At 38.9% G+C, this 15,590-nt stretch overlaps 1 pseudogene; it reads right to left on the reverse strand.

The window, feature by feature from the left end:
- Positions 1–512: 512 nt before the first annotated feature.
- LOC132152645 (tripartite motif-containing protein 16-like) lies at positions 513–13,087 on the reverse strand (annotated as a pseudogene).
- Between the last annotated feature and the right edge of the window lie 2,503 nt (positions 13,088–15,590).

The raw sequence follows: 15,590 nt of genomic DNA on the forward strand, positions 1-15,590 counted from the left end.
TACAAAAAAAACAGACAAAAAAGACATAAAATATTTTTATATTTATATATCATATGATCAATTTACAATTTATACATTATATGTCTAATATTAGACATTATATTATACAGTATATGTATAATTTAATCCGATCCAATTTTCAAACAATGGCTATTGAATGAATGGACATTTAAATTAGGGTGGCATGAATGTACACTAAAATCAACCAGAACAGACTGCTATATATCAAATCAAACACATGGACAGCAGCATTTAAATATTAAAACATAAATTAAAATGTCTATAATATAAAAAGTTAGGCCTATATACGCTGTTTAAGGTAGCCTACCATTTACATAACTCTGTATGCAGTTAATCTGCAGTTCAGCCCTTTTTATTCTCTCACAATAATTTAATCAGCACAATGATTAGAATTGCATTTAATCTCTAAGAGTTTTATTCTGTTAACATCTGATATTTCAAGGAGTTCAGCTTTCTTGATAGTGAATAAGAGACTGCAGTAATATCTTATTCATCATGTGGATTAAAACCATGTATCATTACAACTGACAGCAGACTCTCTGTAATTTATATCGTTAGGTCACACAGTTTCACTGCTGATCCAGGATGAACTGCAAACCCAGGATAGAGAGGGTGAGTGAATGTGGTCTGGACTCTGTGGATGAGGCTCATTGTGTCAGAGACGCTGTAGAAGGAAAGAGTTCCTGCTCTGTGATCCACATACACTCCTATTCTCCTGCGACCGTATGGTACATGAAGATCAGTGTAGCTGTTATTGTGCCAGAACGAGTAAAGCAAGGCAGTGCAGTCCAAACTCCACGACTGGTCATTACATCCAAACACGCACTCATTTCTGCCTCCCTTCCTGCTGACGCTCTTATATGACACTGATATATCCACGCCATCATCACCGCTCCACAGTAACAGCGTCCACACACACTCTCTCTACACAACACCTGCGGAAAAGGATCAAATCTGTCTGGATGATCAGGATACTGCTGGACTACGTTAGGGACATTAAACACTCCACTCCAGACGGACAGACGGAGGTGTTCATTCACTGTGTTTGGATCCAGAGTGAACTTACTGTAATCTAAAAGAGATAAAACAAAGTCATTTATTACGCGTTTAAATGTGTGTGCCATACAGGAGTGTAACAATTGCTGTATTGTATATCACATACTGTGCAATCTTAATATTTGCATTTCTCTCTGATCAGTGTAAAAGCCAAATCAGTGGAAAGTCCAGAAGTACCGATGCATGTGTGTCTGTGTGTTTCCATTATGTCTTACATTGTAGGAACTCCTCTCTGTTTGTGGGTTCATTGGTGGGAATAATTTCAACATATGTTACTAAGAGAATAAACAGACATAATTATTAATTTTGTAAACATTCTATGATGACTGAGAGTTAACGTATGTCTGCTGCTTTACCTCTGCCAGATATCTTTTCTATCTCCTCTCGACAGAAGTCCTCTAGTTTTTCTTTCAGTTGAGAGACAGACTTTCTCACTTCATCAAAAGAGAGGAGAGAGCTGACAGTGATGTTGGGTTCATCTGCAGATTCGGGAGATACAGCGAGAGACTGGAAACTCTACATAAAGATAAAGATACAAAACAAAAACCTTCATGACCTCGGCCTAGCTGCACTACAATCACATATTTGCTTGCTTGATTGTATCTGTGCTTTATTTGCAATTGTTGCTTCATTCTGATATCTATCAGGTATATTCTAGCACTGCTGTTCTAGTCATTTCCAGTATTTATATTTATTTTATAACCAGGTCTTAGAAATTCTAATTCAATTCTAATTCAAACCATCTAATAAAGGTCTTCAGGATTAATAGAAACTTGGGGCCAAATTCTGCAGGATGTTAGCTTTTAAAGGGAGAGTACACTCAAAAATGAAAATTAGCCCATAAAGTACTAAGCCTCAAATTATAGGTGTATATGACTTTCTTCTTTCAGATAAATACAGTCGGAGTTATATATATAAAAAAGACCTGGCTCTTCCAAGCTTTATAACAGCAGTGTATGGGTGAACATGCACAGTTCTCTTATTTCAGATCTGTTACCTTGAGAAAGTGGATGTGATCATTTGTTTGAGAAATCTGCTTTAGTTCAGCATGTCTCTTCTTCAGATCATCAATCTCCTGCTTCAGTTGATACATGAGTCCTTCAGCTCGACTCACTGCAGCCTTTTCCTGTTCTCTGATCATCTGCAGCATCTTAGAGCGGATTTTCTCAATAGTATGGATGAGCTCAATGAAGATCCTCTCACTGTCCTCCACGGCTCTCTCTGCAGAGCACTTTCAGGACACAAATAACAATCAGCTCTTAGTGATTGCTGCCTGTGACCCACAGTCATAAACAGAGTCTCAAACCTCTGTTCTTCTCTAAACTCACCTTATGTGACTCCACAGCCTCTCTCAGCTCCTCAAGATCTTTCTTTCTTTGCTGTATTCTCTGCTGGAACTTTCTCTGTGTCTCTTTCAAAATTATCTGCATGGACATTTAGCAAAACTGTAAACTTTAGAAATATTACATACAACTGCATTAAAAATTATGGTAATACTTTAATAGGGAGCGATTCTCACGATTGACTAGTTGCTTATTAGCATGCCTATTATTAACATATTTGCTGTTTATTAGTACTTATGAAGCACATCAAGTCAAGTCTGCTTTATTGTCAATTCTTCCACATGTACAGTACATACATACAGAGAATCTAAATTGCGTTACTCTCAGACCCCCGGTGCATACAGATAAAACTAACAGTAGAGCCTAAAAATCTAGATCAAATATAAAATATAAGATACAGCTATACAATAAGGGAATGTAAAAGACATATAATAAACTCACAAATAAAGTTAAATAAAGCAGCGCAAGGCACATGGCAGATAGAGTGCAAATCAGTGAGGTGAACAAACATTGAAGATAAAAAGAATTTTTAGTGCAAAAAAAGCGTATTTGGTCTGATTAAATTGAAAAGGGGCTCAAGAGCAGTTATTTTATTTAACTGACTTATGAGGTAGTAGAGTGACGTTAGTTCCATGGAGAATGAGGTAGTGAGCCGACCAGTGCTGCGCAAAGTGACTGGTGCATGTCACCGTATGTTAGTGGGGGGGGGGGGGGGGGGCGGTGTAAGGTCCTGGGGATGTGGGGGGGGCGGGGGTTCATAGTTCAGTGGTGCCGGGGGCAGAAGAGGGGAGGGGGGGCAAGTTCGGGAGCGAGTTCAGCTTCCTGACAGCCTGGTGGATGAAGCTGTCCTTCAGTCTGCTGGTCCTGGCCTGGATACTCCGGAGTCTCCTCCCTGATGGTAGCAGGCTGAAGAAGCTGAGTTATGGGTGAGTGGGATCACCTGCAATGCAGAGGGCTTTGCGTGTGAGATGGGTCCCATAAATGTCCTGGAGGGAGGGGAGAGAAACACCAAAGTCTTTCGGCAGGACGCGTTGCAGGCGCCATACCACACAGTGATGCAGCTCGTCAGGATGCTCTCGATGGTGTCTCTGTAGAAGGTGTACATGATGGGACATTTTGATCTGGCTCTTTTCAGTTTGTGGAGGAAGTAGAGACGCTGTTGTGATTTCTTGGCCAGTGCTGCAGTGTTGGCAGTCCAGGAGAGGACATATTCCAGTCTGTTGTGTCAAAGTAGTCTTGAAGCGCCCCTGATGATCCTTCCGGCCACGCTTGAAACTGTTTTTGAACTGGTTTTGCGACTTTAATGAGCGGTCTGTATGCAGGCATTAGCATGACTGCGATATGTGGTCTGAGGCACCAAGGTGGGGGAGGGGGAGGGGGAGGGATTTTTAAGCTCCTCTCTGTGTGGTGTAAACAAAGTCTAAAATGTTTTTACCTTGTGTCGGAAAGTGTATGTGTGGGTGTATTTTCTACATTAATTTTTCTATTTTTCTTTTTTAGAATATGTATTTTTCTACATATTCTACATCCCTATTACCTAAACTTAACAACTACCTTACTTATTATTAATAAGCAGCAAATTAGGAGTTTATTGAGGCAAAATTCATTGTTAGTGGTTTTTTTAATAGCAAGAATTGGACCTTAAAATAAAGTGAGAGCTAAATTACTATAAAATTTGCATCCTAGATAGAGGGAAACTTCCATGAAGCTAAACAAATACAAAGAATTAGAATGTAAAAAGAAGAAGAATCATGGTTCAAGAGAATGTGTATATAGATATTATTAGATTTCTGTAAATGTATTTCTAAAATTAGAAATTGATTATGAGTACAGATCTCAGAATGGGAAGGAGATGCTGCATCAGTATCTATGGGAACACCCTTCACATGTGATGATTGACTGAACCTTGTATAGTCACAAAAGTTAATTGTCTGATGGCATCACCGGTGCCTAAAAGGAATGCACCTGGACCATCAATCTCAGATGCTTCTATGAAGGAATAGTAGCTGTAATGAAAGAGTATGGCAGGGCTACAAGATCTTTCCTAGGTTCACTCGATGTTTCATCAGTACAGTAGGTGACATTATAGGAACACTATACCACAATGCCATACTACAAAGTTTATAGAGGAATATAAACTGATAAAACTTGGGAACCAGGAGTCAAATCCAGAAAGTAAAAATGTGACAAAAAAGAGACACTGTTTGATGCAAAACAAAGGTCCTCCAAATCTGCAACCTTAGATAATGGCAAAAAAAGAAGCAACACTTCTTGTAGACTGAGTGTAAATATGTCAAAAAATTTGGGTAACCCAAGCACCTGTCACACCTTCACACTGTTTGGATTTTGTTTTCAGCTTGCACCATTTCCACAGTGGAGTTTGCTGTCATGGTTTCTGATTTGAGTTCATCATAAGGTTCAGATGTGTCTTAATTATCCTTGTTTAGTCTGTGTATTTAAGTTGGTCTCTGTCTGCTCATTATTGTTTGGTCTTGTGACCATGTTACTTCACGCTTATGGAACAAAAATATATTGCAGTATATTGGAAAATATCATGTAATATATTAGGCATATATTCTTATATATATTTATTTTTTCCAATATATTGCAATATGCTGAAAGCGGCAATCATTTGTATATTTTGCAATATATAATATAATATATGTATCATCAATATATTATTCAATGTATTCAAATATATAATATATTAGAAAATAAAAATGGAAAATAATATATTACAATATATCACAATATATTTTAAGAAATATATTGGTAAATATATTTTCCTTTCGTAAGGGCAATGTTAAAAGCAATCGCCTTGTTTGGATTAACCTATCTGTGGATTTATTAAAGACTGCTCATCTTAGTCTTTGTGTGCTTTAAAACACAGTTTGCTGTCAGTGCCTAATAAGAAAGAGAAATTGCATCCTTCACCAAATGTGACTTTATTTCTACAAATTGAGAGCAACCGAACCTTAGTCAGGTAACCTAGCTTCGGTCACAAAATTTTCACCTTACGGGGAGCAAAAAACATACAGGACAGACCCACCTATAAGGTGTGAAAATCTCTATTCTCTTTAGAGGGTGTAACAACAAAATCATTTTAAAAGCAAAATTCTGTCAGTTTAAGAGGAAGTAGCTTGGCACCAATCGATTTGTGGGAAAAGGGCTGACATATAGATCCATTGCACTTTTGACGTCCCAAGTTCAACTCCTGTCACACAGACTTTCCTGATCATGCCCCCCCCCTCTATCTTCCACTTTCTCCCCCGCTTCCTGTCTAGCTACTGTCTTATCATAATAAAGGCAAAAAAGTAAATAAATAAATAAATAAATAAAGAGTGATAAGCTCAGATATAGGGTTAGTTAACCCAAAAATGCTAATTAGGCAGCATTTTGCTCACCCCCAAGGCATCCTAGGTGTATATGACTTTCTTCTTTCAGATGAATCCAGTCGGAGTTATATTAAAAATTGTATTTCATCTTTCAAGCTCTATCATTGCAGTCAGCGGGTGTTGCAGTGCATCAGTCCAAAAGAAGTAAAATAAAAAGTGCCCTTTCATAAAAAAAGTGTCTCACACAGCTCTGGGGGTGAACTAAGGCCTCCTTGACTATCGTCCAGTTGCCCTCACATCAATAGTCATGAAGGTCTTTGAGGGACTGGTTAAAAACATCATCTGCTCCTCCATCACGGATACTTTAGACCCTCTTCAGTTTGCCTATCGCCCAAACAGATCCACTGATGATGCCATCTCTCACATCCTGCACTCTTCTCTCACACACATTGACAGCAATGACGGGAACTATGTAAGGCTGCTATTTATCGACTATATCTCAGCTTTTAATACTATAGTCCCCATAAATCTAGCTTTTAAACTCATAGACCTCAGCCTGAATTCTTCACTCTGCAACTGGATTCTAGATTTCCTCACTGGAAGACCTCACTGGAAGACCTCTACACACATGACTGCATGTCTTTGCACAGCTCCACATCTATAATCAAATTTGCTGATGATACTGTGGTTCTGGGCTCAGAACTTACTTGGATGAGGTAGAGAAATTAACATCATGTTGCCAGGACAACTGTCTCTCTCTGAATGTGAGCAAAACTAAAGAACTGATTGTGGACTTCAGGAAGAGACAACAGCAGTCCTATACACCTCTTATCATCAGCAGGACACCTGTGGAGAGGGTGAGCAGCTTCAAGTACCTTGGTGTAAACATCTCAGAGGACCTGACTTGGACTACGCACATTCAAACACAGGTTAATAAAGCCAGGCAATGAGTGTACCATCTGCGACAGCTGAGGAAATTCAGGGTCTCACCAGCAATCCTGAAAACTTTCTATTCAGGGGCTATAGAAAGTGTATTGACTCAGTGGATCTCAGTGTGGTATGGGAACAGCTCCAGTCAAGACTGCAAAGCCCTGCAGAGAGTTGTGCGCTTAGCTGTGCGCATATCCGGGTCTGCTTTCCCCTCTCTGCAGGACATCTACCTCAAACGCTGCCAAAAGTCATCAAGGACTCTATCCACTATCTTTTCACTTTGCTGCCATCTGGTAAGCGCTTCCGTAGCCTGATGGCAAAAACCGAGAGACTCAGAAGGAGTTTCTTCCCCCAGGCCATCAGGCTCTTAAACTCAAAACCAGCCTCTGAACATCATCATGTCTCCACTTAATAGTAACTTTATCAGTAAGATCTTCATCATTCTCTACCTCACATAGACACACTGACAGTTTCAACCTGTTTGCACATTTGCCTCTTGTACATTCCTGTGTATCTTAATATTTAAGACTACAGTATAATGCACATATGCACATTGTACATCCCTGTATATCTTAATAGTTAAGACTACAGTCTACATTCATGCACATTATTTTGCGTTCTATATTTAATTCTACAATATACATCTTTTTTATATTTTATTCTTATATTTTTATTGTTTACTTTTATTTCATTCTTTCATAGCTATATTTATGTATATTTTCATCTGTGTTGTTTTCTTGAGCCCTGTTATTTTAGTGCTCCTCAATCTGCCTTTGATACAGTGGACCATGCAATCCTTCTATCTCGCCTTAACCACTATGTTGGCATTAAAGGTACTGCGTTTCAGTGGTTCTTGTCATATTTGACCGACAGAACCTTTTCTGTAGTGATTGAAAACTCATCCTCCTCTACTACTTCTCTCTCCTGTGGGGTGCCACAAGGCTCTGTTCTCAGACCGGTTTTATCAGACTCAGACTCGTGTCCATCATAGTCAGGCATAACATAGCTTATCACTGCTATGCTGATGATTTACAGATTTATTTGCCTATGAGTCCAACAAACACTGATGCATTCGGGTCGCTAATTGATTGCATTGATGACGTTAAATTATGGTTAGAGCAAAATTTCCTTAATTTGAATGAAGATAAGACTGAATATATTTTATTTGGTGAGTCTGCAACCTCTGACCCTAATATGCAAAATTTCAAAGCTTAAACCGACTATCAGGAATCTCGGTGTGACTTTTGATAGTAATCTGAAATTTGATAAACAAATTGACAGTGTGGTGAAAACTATTTTTTTTTAGCTACATCTATTGGCCAAGGTCAAACCATTATTAAATCGTTCGGACCTCGAGAGAGCTATTCATGCTTTTATTAGTTCAAGACTAGAATATTGTAATGCGCTTTATGTTGGAGTCTCACAGTCATCACTCAGGCGCCTTCAGCTGGTGCGGAATGCAGCAGCCCGTCTTCTAACTAACACACGTAAACGTGAGCATATTACTCCAATTCTTTCTTCACTCCACTGGCTTCCAGTTTCTTTTAGAGTTGATTTTAAGATTTTATTGTTTGTTTTTAAACCTCTCAATGGCCTTGCACCACCGTACATAACTGAGATGTTAACTTTGCGTCAATCAAACAGATCCTCAAATCAACTTTTGCTAGAAGTCCCTAGGACAAGGTACAGACTCTGGGGTGACTGGGCTTTTTCTGTAGCTGGGCCAAGCCTCTGGAACAAACTACCTGCTGACATATGTACAATCACTGACTTGGGCCTCTTTAAGGCTAAGCTTAAGACTTATTTATTTAGACTGGCTTTTAATTTATAGCAGTTGTTGTGGCATTTTGTGTTTTCTTTGTGGCATATTTTTTGTTTTTACACTTTGTTTTGTGGCATTATATATTTTGTATATTTTATTATATGTTGCATTATATTGTTGTCTTTATATATTTTGTTTTTATTTCTTATTAAATTTTTCCTGGAAAGCACTTTGGTTCACTTTGAGTGTTGTAAAGGGCTGTACAAATAAAGGTTGATTGATTGATTGATTGTTTTGATCTCTCCCCTGCACTTCCGATTGCATTACTTCTGAGTGGCACATGCGCAAAGCCAACCTCCATACGTCATCTACCCCAGAACTGCTTCCTTTTACAACTGTGAGTGCAAGCTCGATTCAAGTGATTATTAAGTTTTGAATATGGGTTTTTTTCAGGAGGCCTTTTTTCACCCCTGGACCCACTTTTTCGTGGAAGGGCACTTATTATTTAATGTCTTTTGGACTGATTCATGAAACACTGCCAAGGGGCATTAAACACCTTGAAAGACCATGTTACAAACACGCCAGGTTCCACCTCCACTCATTCACAACGCACGCCCTCACCTGAGTACTGAGCACTTCCACCTGACCCTCATCATCATCCATTCACCTCTGCACTTCAAATACCACAAACACGCACTCAGTCAGCGTCCGGTCTCGTTCGCAACAAGGTCTTACCTGTATGCTAACTCTAAGGACAAACTCTATCTCTACTTACCTCTCTCCAGCAATCTCCCGAAGTTCCAAGCCATCTCCGTGCGTGTGTGTGGTACACCTCCCTCCTTTGACGTCTCTACCCTGCTACTACGGATCCCTTCATCACTGCCATACTCCATATCACTCTACCCAGCACTACCCGCTCCTCTGCTTGTGCCTCAATAAACTGTCTTTCTGTTATTCCTCAGCCTCCTGTGGATATCCGTAACAGACCAAAGGCAATTTTTAATATAACTCCGAATGGATTCGTCTGAAAGAAGAAAGTCATATACACTTAGAATGCCTCGGGGGTTAGTAAAACACAGACTAATTTTCATTTTTGGGTGAACTAACTCTTTAAGGGGTTCAAATGGGGCCCCATCAAAACATTTTAGGAGTATAGATAAGTACCAAGAAGGAGCACAAGCAGGACAGAAAAGTTTCAGCTATCTAATCCCATGCATGAAATGAGAAACAAATTGAATACCTCCCAAAAGAAAAAACTCAACTTGTGTGTGTACAGCAGTAAACACCACCACGCTCACCTTAAATATAGCTGGGGTCATGCCAGCAGCATGCTAAGGAATTTTTTCCAGGAAAGACACCACATCTGAGAACTTAATGTGGGAATGACAGGTTTGACACACCTGTGGTCTGAGGATGCAACCTCCATTTCTTGGACCTCAACCCATGCCTTAAGAGAAATCTTCTCCCAGATTGATTTTTCCTTGGATATGCACTGTCCTTAGCAGCAGAACCTTTTTCTGCACCCAAAGAGGAATTCACCACTCTAACCTCCACATGGGGTTTGTGAATGTATTCCCCCTGACAGGAACCTAGCCTCTGAAGTTAATCAAGAACAAGATCTCAAAGCTGAGATACCAAGGTTGAGTATGCCCAGGATTTTCAATTGATCCAGAGAACTGTCATTGAAGTGAAGTGACATACAGCCAAGTATGGTGACCCGGGGAGCAGATGAGGGTTCAGTGCCTTGCTCAAGGACAGCTCAGTTGTGGTATTGCCAGCCCGAGACTCGAACACACAACCTTAGGGTTAGGAGCCAAACTTTCTAACTACTAGGCCATGACTTCCCCCATAATTTCATTTTATAAGAACAAGGTGCTATGGCCAGTTCAAAAGGAAGACTCCAGAATTAGTAAATCAGAGTCTCCCAGAGACGGATCATCATGGGGAGCACATCCATTGAAATGATGTGGGTATCATCAAAATTGGATAGCATACTGCCAAATGAGCTGAGAGAGGTGTCAGGCATTTCATGGTTAAAGCCTCAAGGTGAGGGCTTTGGTTTACTGAGAGGACTTTCACACCGGGTCGCTCTAGGAACTTAGTTATAGGAAAAAGCAATAGGACAGTTCCATGAGAACTAAATGTTCCCTTACGGACATTTAGCTGCTTGCATTGACACAAACAGTAGGAACTCTGAATCAACTTAAGCCAGCTGACAGTGATGTCATTCAAGCAAAAGAAACTCCTGTACACTGGAGGAACATATGGATTATCATTTTTAGTTAAAATTTCTTTAGAGAGAAATAGTACTTTAGCTATTTTTACCAAAAATGGAGTGGCATGCGCAGTATGGAGCGCTACAAACACATTTAATGTATGTTTCATTCATACTTATAGCAAGAGGGTGCCCTCATGCAGAAACTCCAAATATGCCTCACAAAAGTCATATAGAATTTACAACGCTTCAGGAAATCCCTAATATGGACAAAATATCCTTAATATGGATCCCTATCACTGAGCTGAATGAAAGGAAGATATTAATGCTTTGACTGATTAACCATAAACACAATGCACACAAATACAACAATATATTGTTATAATATATTGCCATCGGGGGTGTGTTAATTAAAATAAGGTATATTTCTAATACAATTTCCATGTCAAAAATATATCTAAATTATTACCTATGCTCTCAATGTCAAATGCAGAAATATTAATCCATGCATTTATGAACTCAAGGTTAGATTATTGTAATGCTTTATTGGGTGGTTATTCTGCAGGCTTAATAAACACACTCAAGTTAGTCCAAAATGCTGCAGCTAGAGTTCTTACTAGAACCAGGAAGTATGACCATATTAGCCCGGTCCTGTCAACACTGCACTGGCTCCCTATCAAACATCGTATAGACTTTAAAATCTTGCTTATTACTTATAAAGCCCTGAATGGTTTAGCACCTCAGTATTTGAACAAGCTCTTGTTACATTATAATCCTCCACGTCTGCTGCATTCAAAATCAAGGAATTTGATAATACCCAGAATATCAAAATCAACTGCGGGCGGCAGATCCTTTTCCTATTTGCCGCCTAAACTCTGGAATAACCTACATAACTCTTGCAGTTTAAATCTAGATTAAAGACCCATCTCTTTAACCTGGCTTACATATAACACACTAATATGCTTTTAATATCCAAATCCGTTAAAGGATTTCTAGGCTGCATTAATTAGGTAAACCGGAACCGGGAACACTTCCCATAACACCCTATGTACTTGCTACATTATTAGAAGAATGGCATCTACGCTCATATTAGTCTGTTTCTCTCTTATTCCGAGGTCACCGTAGTCACCAGATCCAGTCTGTGTCCAGATCAGAGGGTCACTGCAGTCACCCGGATCCAGTACGTATCCAGACCAGATGGTGGATCAGCACCTAGAAAGGACCTCTACATCCCTGAAAGACAGCGGAGACCAGGACAACTAGAGCCCCAGATACAGATCCCCTGTAAAGACCTTGTCTCATATGACCACCAGGACAAGACCACAGGAAACAGATGATTCTTCTGCACAATCTGACTTTGCTGCAGCCTGGAATTGAACTACTGGTTTCGTCTGGTCAGAGGAGAACTGGCCCCCCAACTGAGCCTGGTTTCTCCCAAGGTTTTTTCTCCATTCTGTCACCGATGGAGTTTCGGTTCCTTGCCGCTGTCGCCTCTGGCTTGCTTAGTTGGGGTCACTTCATTGACTTTCAATTGGTTGCAAATTATTGCACATATACTATTTAAACTGAACTGAGATGATGACATCACTGAATTAAATGATGAACTGATTTTGCATTATTGACCAACTGTTTTCCTAAATAATGTTGTTCAGTTGCTTTGACACAATCTTTTTTTGTTTAAAGTGCTATATAAATAAAGGTGACTTGACTTGACTCGACAATGCTTATAGACATAGCATTACAATTTCGATAGATAGATAGATAGATAGATAGATAGATAGATAGATAGATAGATAGATAGATGATAGAATTTCAGTTCATACCTGTTTCTTTGTCCTCTCTGCTACAGCTGCTACAGTTTTGTGGTTTTTGTGATTATCCATCGTGCACAGATAACAAATGCACTGCTGGTCAGTATGACAGTAGATCTCCAGTAATTTATTATGTGTTGGACAGGTTTTCTCCTGAAGTCGTCCAATGGCTTCTGTCAGATTGTGTCTCTTACCTTTAAAGAGATTCTCATGTTGTTGGAGGTGATTTTGACAGTAAGAGTTCAGACACACCAGACAGGACTTGATGGCTTTGTGTTTTCTCACAGTACAGACGTCACACTCCACATCTTCAGGTCCAGCAGGAACAGAAGCCTGGAGTTTAGTCTTCTTCAGTTGCTCCACCACTTCAGCCAGCATAGTGTTTTTATTTAAAGCAGGTCTTGGAGTGAAGGTCTGTCTGCATTGAGGACAGCTGTGGATGCCCATCAGATCCTCCTGATCCCAGCACTCTGTAATACAGCTCATACAGAAACTGTGTCCACAGGGAATGGTCACTGGATCCTTCAGGAGATCCAGACACACTGGACATCTGAACTGGTCCTGGGAAAAACTGGTTTCTGCCATTTCACTTTATTTACACACAGATCAAAATACAAGTACAACAGCTTAACAAGTTTTGCTTTCTTTCAAACAGCTTGAAACAGTTTTCCTGGTTTTGTGTTTGAAGGATGTGTGTAAAACAGGTGTGTCTGTAAGGTGTGACTCAGATTGTGTTTTACTGCAGATTCAAAGGAAATAACAAAGTCCATTGTATCTCACAAACAACCTAACAAAAACAGACACTAAGAGATAAAACCCGCTGCAGACATGTCAGTCCATGTGTGCTGCCAAAACCCAATGCTGCAGTATTGATTGAACCACCACATTACATACACACTGTCTACTCAAAATAACAACATTTGTTAGACATCCAGAATAAAAATAAATTATAAAAAGTTATAATTATAATATTTGTTTTATAAGTTTAATTATATATCTTTCCTTCTATCACTTGAGAGAAACAGTATCGACAACATCCTTTCTGGTGCATCTTTGTCAGGTGTGGGGAGAGGCCAAGGACTCAAAGCACAAAGCATGATGGACTTTTATCAGTACATAAATAAACTGAAAGGTATATAAAAACCACATCATAATGGAAAGAGCATACAGTCCAGAGCAGATGACAGCCAAATCAACTCCAAAGACAAGAGGCTTATTAAGCAAAGTTTCAGATTTAAAGTTGACAAAACCAAACAAGTCCAATCCAGTTTAATTCAGGCACAATAGCCTCACAAAGCTCACTATAAAATGTTTTATAGTCAAATCTGGGTTCAATCAATGGTTTATGATTAACTCTGTGTGTACCTGAAATATATTAATGCATGACATAGGGGCAAATTCCATGAATTGTACTGTTTCTGAACCAATATACACAGTAACTACTGTATTCATATATTTAGTTCATCAGCAGTTCAAGGGGTCTTTTATAACTATTACTCATCATATTTTTATAAACTTAACATATCATAATCCGAGCCATATTTTGAATCAATGGTGTTTGAATGAAAAAAAAAAAAAAGACACAACTACAATACATCCTATTTTCAGGATAAACCAGACTTAGACAGGCTGTTAGTTTTTTTATTTACAGAAAGATGAAGGCAAACAGGTAAGCAAACAGAACAGGTAGCATTAATAAAAAGGTGGATGATGATGATGACGATGATGGACTTTCCACACAGGTGATGGAGCACTGAAGACAACACAATGTGGATGGTATAATCTCATACGTATCCTTCTGACACAGGTTTATACTGGATCACTGGAGACATGGAGGATTCTCAGGTAGTGAGTAGCAGACACAGGAGATTAGGAGAGATTGCTGGAGAATATCTCTAGAGATCCACAACGTGAGTATCACAGGTAGAGGGTCTGCATTAGTTCAAGGTTAGACACTGTGTAATATGTTCTTCATTTGTCTGGACTTTTATGTTGTATTTGCTGTTTCCTGTTATAGTTCATGTACCTTTGTTTCATTGGTCCCCTTAATTGTATCCCTTAACGTGTCTAGCTTCCTTGTTATCTTGTAAGCTTCTCTGTGGATATACAGCCCAGTGCTTCAGTCCGTCTTTATCAGTCGATGTCTTGCATGTTGGTTAGCTGTTGCATTTCTGTTTCCTGTGTGAATTATCTGTTTGTTTGTTTTTAATAAACTTAAGCTGCACTTGGATCAAGTTTCTGACCAAATAAATCTTTTTATGCAGCAACTGGGATGTTAGTATGGTGGCATAGTTGTTGCTTTATTCCAAATAAATAGATCCACAAACAAATGTAAAGAGATTTACAAATAATTAAACAGCGATCTACAAATCTACAGGACGCGATTCACAAATGAATGGAATGCTAAGTTGTGTTTGTGACATTAAAATGTATTTGTGAATGTTTTTTTATTATTATTTGCAAATCTCATATTATTTAATTGTGAATTTAATCAGTGTTCGTGAAACTCTGAGATTAATTTGTGGATCTCATTCTATTTATCTGTCAATATGTTGGAGGAGGATGGAGGAGGAGGATGATGGCTGGCCAGCATATATAATGACAAAGGTTTATATTTTTAGTTTCCACATTTTTATTTTATGAATGTAATTCCAATAAGCAAAACTTGTTTTCATTTCATATTTCTTCAAAGACTTGAGAGTAAAGATGTGATTTGCAAAATGGCCAATTCTATAAAAGACCATTGTTTTCAAATAACATCAATTAACTAAATACATAAGCTAATTTTAGTTGTTTTTTAAAATGAGAATGTACTGCAATCAAATGAATATGCATCAGTATGTCTGAGATCATCTGCAATAGCTCTATCCTGCTTTAACAGTTGCTAAATGTAAGCAGACTTTACATGTACAGATGCGCACCTCTGCCAAAACACATGTAACTGACTTCAACACAAACACAGCACCAGTTTATCACTTATGTTTCAACTTCAGTTGCTTCTTCTCTTAACATGGCACAAAATGCTTTTACTATGTTTCTGTTTTGTAGTAAAGAAGAGAAGTGTTTTCAGACGTTACACCTCAGACACCAAGCAGTCTCTTGAGTCATCATCTTTAT

Source organism: Carassius carassius, chromosome 11, assembly GCF_963082965.1.
Source record: "Carassius carassius chromosome 11, fCarCar2.1, whole genome shotgun sequence".
Lineage (NCBI taxonomy): Eukaryota > Metazoa > Chordata > Actinopteri > Cypriniformes > Cyprinidae > Carassius > Carassius carassius.